Source organism: Balaenoptera borealis (assembly GCF_965194805.1).
Source record: "Balaenoptera borealis genome assembly, chromosome: 13".
Taxonomy (NCBI): Eukaryota; Metazoa; Chordata; class Mammalia; order Artiodactyla; family Balaenopteridae; genus Balaenoptera; species Balaenoptera borealis.
In genome coordinates this window covers 77,910,084-77,916,083 of record NC_138870.1, presented here as the reverse complement: position 1 = coordinate 77,916,083, position 6,000 = coordinate 77,910,084, and positions in this window count along the sequence as shown.

Below are 6,000 nucleotides of genomic sequence, written 5' to 3'. Positions count from 1 at the left end.
TACAGATTGATGAGTGTTTATCTCTTTCTTGTAAATTTCCAGGAAGAAAGATGCCTCATTTAAGGAGTAATTATTACCTATATATGTACATACATGCATATATATATATCATATGCTATTTTTTAAAATTCAAATTAAGTTTTAACTTGTAACCTTGCATTAAGTATTTGCTTCTTTTTGAATTCTGATAGGACAACCTCACTATAGTCTTATGAAATCAGAATTGTTATCTTGTTTGTAGAAAGAAAAAAATGAGGCACAGACTATCCTTCATTCCACAGATAATTAATTTTTTTAAAAAGTGTTTTGCTTTTTAAAAAAATTTTAATACTAGGGTTCTTTGTTCAGTCCAAGTCATCTTTTAAAAAAGTCTAAACCATTTCTCACAAAAGTATTATGAATGGAGGGAAATCCTCAGTTGGCATAATTTTTCTCTCTCACACCTTAACCTTTCCCACCCAAAATTTTCTTTCATGTTTAAATAAAAACCGCTTAGAAGCACACTCCATTGGTATACTATGGTAGATACAGATTAAACTAGTCCCTTATTGTCAGTATTTCTGTATGTAAAAATCAGTTTGGTTTGAAATCTTTGTGTTTGGGTGTTTATTAGACTTGCTGACTAACACAGATGCATCTGGTGAATTTTCTCAGCTTTGAAAGGACTTGAGAAACAAACCCAGAAACCCTTCGAAAGACAGCCCACTAGATCCCAAGGTAGTTGTTTGATATCCATGGTCAGCTTAGTTTGGCTGATTTCCAGAGCCTGGAATGAGAAATGTTCCCTGATAGTTTCATCAAGCCCTTCTTATAAATGACCTGTGTCATATCTTTAATTAGACTCTTCATCCTTCATACCCCTTCCTTTTTTCCCCAACTGGACCCGACCCCAACTTTTCTCTCTTTTCTTCCAACCTAATGTTAACACCGTGGGAGCTGAAACAGCATAATATTATCAAACCCATTTTCCTTTGACTGATAAGCAGAACCTTACTTCTATGTCTTTTAATGCCTAATTTCCAATCAGGCCTTTCCTCTAATCTCTCCTATGCTTCAGTTTCTCCTTCAGTGCAAAAGGAGTTTTCCTTAATGCATTCAACAGATGCTCCTTCCCAATGCCATCTTTTCAGAGCGCTGAAAAGTGCTCTATTGTGGAGCCTAGCGGATATGCTTGAATATACAAACACAGCAATACTTCTTTTCTTTATTGACTTGCACTGAAATCTGTGCCTCTACTAAATAAAACACTTCGCTATCCCAGTATCAGGCCGCCCATGTGCTGAGACATTTGTGTCTCCTTTAAATGCATCAAAACTTCCCAGGTTTGCCTCCAACAATATTTTAACAGATAACACACTGCCAAAACCCGATCAAGCGCTTTCCAAATCTTCTCGACAGCATTATTGATGACAGATGCTTAGCCTCCACATTTCACCAAACCGTGGGACAGTATTAGAAATAAGATTGTCTCTATATGATTATGTAGGAAGACAGCATATGTAATTCCTGCTCAACTCTTGACCCCTGCAAGAACATAAACATTTAGAAGAGTTCCAAAGTACTAGAATAACTATAATTGAACATGGTTTTATGTGAACTGTTTACTTACGGATCCCCTTAGCTGAAGGGGAATTATTTATTTGCTTTTCTTGTCATAGGAATCATGTGTCATTCTACTATATTTATAATGCCCATTTTCAGAGCTTACCAAAGAAAGGCAACTAATTTTTCATGAGAGAAAAAGCTCTGAAAATAGATGTACTCAGGGCTTGAAAATGCAATTTCTCAGAAGTCTGTTGTTGTTTCCAGTTAGGAATTTTTGAACTAGAAATAAAATCATATATTGTTTTTTCTAATTACTGTTTGGTTCTCTGTGATGTTAATCCTCGATCTGTAAATATCAAAAAGGCCATTAATATTGCACAAAATGTGTTACTAATGTAGCTGCTTGTGTAAAAATTTTAAAATTTGTAGATAGTTATAATTTAAGTAAGTCTTTTGGGCACCAAAATATGCTATCATAATAAATAGCTTATCTTGGATGTGTGGAATGGTTGTCATGTTCCCAGCTTCTTAAATACTCCCAAATATTACCTTCCTAGATTATAAACTCCCTGAAGATGGGGATTATGTCTGTCCTGTTCACTTTTGTATACCCATTGACAAGCATAGAATCTGCTGCCATAATTGCTACTCAATAAATATATGACTATCCAGATGAATAAATAGATAGATAAATGGATGGATGGATTTATCTAGCTAAAGCATATTACAACTTTCGTCTTTTTTTTTTTTTTTTTTAAATTACACAGTGAGAGTTAGTATACACTATGGGTAAAAGCCTGGCTTTAGCTCTGGTTATACTTATCAGCTTTATAAAAGTGGAAGGTTCTTAAAATCTAGTGTAATTTCCCTGTCTTTAAAATAGAAGTAGTAATACTTTCTACAACATAAGAATATAGAGACAGTATTGTGATGGTCCTAAGCACATTGGTTCTGGGTATAGATTTTCTGTACTGGAATCTATGTCCTACATGTAATAGCTATGTGTCTTTGCTCAAGGTTTTTATGAGAATTTGGTAAGTTGATACTTATAAAGCTACAGCACCTAGGGCTTAGTAAACACTTAAAATAAATGTTAGTTATTTTCATTGTATGATACTATTGTTTTCTTTCTTGAACCAAATAAGCGTTTTTTGTTTCTTTGTTTCTCACTGTGATTAGTTTAAAGGAAAAAAAAATCAGTAATTGTAATTTAAGAGCTGTAAATATGAATTCATCAATCAAGTTGCAAATGTGAGATAAAAGGGCTTCAGGGCTAGGAGTGGTGATGGAAAAATAACCCTTCAATGTAATAGGGCTTTACAGAAAAAGATTAACTTGTTTTTTGCTATCCATCTATTCACCTACTTCATTTATTCATTCAATCAATTATTTATTCAACAAATGTATTGAGCCTTGGCTCTATGGAAGGCACTACTCTAAGTTAGTAAATATAGTTAGCAAATAAACAGAAATCACAGCCTTCGACAGTACTTAGGAACATGTATGTGTTGTGAGGTGTGTGTGTGTGTGTGTGTGTAGGAAACAACAGTAGGCAAAATAAGTAAATACATATTTTATCTAGTGCTAAAGTAGGTTAAATTCACGTAGGTAATTCATGTTAAGGAGAAAATAGCTCAGAAAGAGAGAATTTGGAGTTTTGGCAGCATAATTTTCCCAGAGTAGACAGGGGAATCTTCATTTACATCGTGGATTTAGAATAAAGATCGAACAGAGGTGAGGGAGTGAATCATGCTGGTGTCTTTGGAAAAGAAAGCCAGGCCGACTGAGAAGCAGTGGGAAAGACCCTGAAGAGGAAGAAGCCTAGCTAGTACATTCCAGAAACATCAAGGAGGCTGGACTTTTTGCAATGAAGTTCCATAAGGAAGAGAGTAGTAGGAGATGAAGTCAGAGAGGTAGGTGGGAGTGGGCTGGACTCTGTAGGGCCTTGTATGTCAAAGGAATAATTTGAAATTTCACTTGTGAATTTGAAGGTTTTTAGCAGGAGGATGAAATTATCTGATCAGCATTTTAACAGGATTATTTTAATTACTGTATTGAGAATATACAATAGGGAAGGGAAGGGTGGAAACAGAGTCAAGGAGACTTCCAAAAATCATAGTAGGAGATGATGTGCTTTTGGACCAGGATGTTATAATATGAAGATTGTACAAAGTGGACAAATTCAGAAGCTAGTTTGAAGTTAAAGCCAAGAAGACTTATTGGCAAATTAGATGTGAGAAAGGAAAGGACAGAGAGCCATTTTTTAAAGATCTGGAGCTACTGGAAAGATAAAGTTACCATTAACTATTTGGAAAAGCTGAAGGAGGGAAATGAAAATATATATATATGTGGTATTTAAGCATAAATGGTTTTTACTGTACATATTGTTCTCCCACATAATTTTTCACTTGAAAGTATGTCTCAGAGAGTTCCATATGTTATATAGAATTCCTTTAATTGTTGCATGATATTTTATATAATACCCTCTTGATGAAACTTAGAGCATTCTCAGTTTTATTGCTATTATTAACAGCTATGTAACCAACATACTGGGCGTGCCTCTTTGTGCACATAGGTGAGTGGTACTCTAGAGTCAATGTTTATAATCAAATATATGCACAATGAAAGTTTAACTGATACTTCACATTTTCCTCTAGTAAAATAGTTCTAGTTTATACTTTCACTAATAGAGTAAAAGTAAGAATAAAATTAAAGGTGTTTTTTTTTTAATTAAGATAGAAAGAATTTGCAAAAGATAACTTCCTAGTGTTCTTTGCACATAAATAAAACACTGGCGATATGTTATGGGCTGATTAACAATTACTGATTTTTCCAAAAATACTTCCACATAGTAAGGACATATCCATGGGGAAGCTTGGCAAAGTTCCTGCTGTGATGAAGATAACACTCTAGGGGGTATAAATTTTGTGGACTCGGGGTTTTGTTTGGATTATCTAATATATTAAAGAGAATTTTATTTCTCTCATATTCTCTAATTGCCATGTTCTCTTTGAGAAATTGAAAATGTATACCTAAAATAGTCTAAAAACTTTCTGCATTAAAAAACCAAATAAATAAAATGCAATAATTAATGACAAATCAGGAAAATATTTTTCAATTTATAAAACAAATATTAAAATTCCTTACAAAATTTCTTTAAAATGAGGAAAAAAATGCCTAATAATGGGCAACTCAATAAAAATAATGCAAATAGCCCCAAAACATATGAGATGCTTAAACTCTCACAATGACAGATTTACAAATGAAAACCACAGTGAGATAATATTTTTCACTCACCAGCATATCAAACATCAAGGACTTAAACCATTAACTTTTGGCAAGACTCTGGGGAAACAGGCACTTTCATTTACTGCTGGTGCATATGCAAAATGCCATTCTAAGGGAGTTTGGAAATATCCAGCAAAATATATGTCTTTATTCACTTTTTTTTTAATTTTATTTTTTTATACAGCAGGTTATTATTAGTTATCTATTTTATACATATTAGTGTATATATGTCAATCCTAATCTCCCAATTCATTCCCCCCCAGCCACCGCTTTCTCCCCTTTGTGTCTATACGATTGTTCTCTACATCTGTGTCTCTATTTCTGCCTTGCAAACCAGATCATTTGTACCATTTTTCTAGATTCCACACATATGCATTAATATACGATATTTGTTTTTCTCTTTCTGACTACTTCACTCTGTATGACAGTCTCTAGGTCCATCCTAGAGACTCTACAAATTACCCAATTTTGTTCCTTTTTATGGCTGAGTAGTATTCCATTGTATATATGTACCATGTCTTCTTTATCCATTCGTCTGTTGATGGGCATTTAGGTTGCTTCCATGACCTGGCTATTGTAAATAGTGCTGCAATGAACATTGGGGTGCATGTGTCTTTTTGAATAATGGTTTTCTCTGGGTATACTGCCCAGTAGTGGCATTGTTGGGTCATATGCTAATTCTATTTTTAGTTTTGTAAGGAACCTCCATACTGTTCTCCATAGCAGCTGTATCAATTTACATTCCCACCAACAGTGCAAGAGGGTTCCCTTTTCTCAACACCCTCTCCAGCATTTATTGTTTGTAGATTTTTTGATGATGGCCGTTCTGACTGGTGTGAGGTGATACCTCATTGCAGTTTTGATTTGCATTTCTCTAATAATTAGTGATGTTGAGTAGCTTTTCATGTGCCATTGGTATGTCTTCTTTGGAGAAATGTTTATTTAGGTCTTCTGCCCATTTTTGGATTGGGTTGTTTGTTTTTTTATATTGAGCTGCATGAGCTGTTTATATATTTTGGAGATTAATCCTTTGTCCATTGATTCGTTTGCAAATATTTTCTCCCATTCTGAGGGTTGCCTTTTTGTCTTGTTTATAGTTTCCTTTGCTGTGCAAAAGCTTTTAAGTTTCATTAGGTCTCCTTTGTTTATTTTTGTTTTTATTTCCTT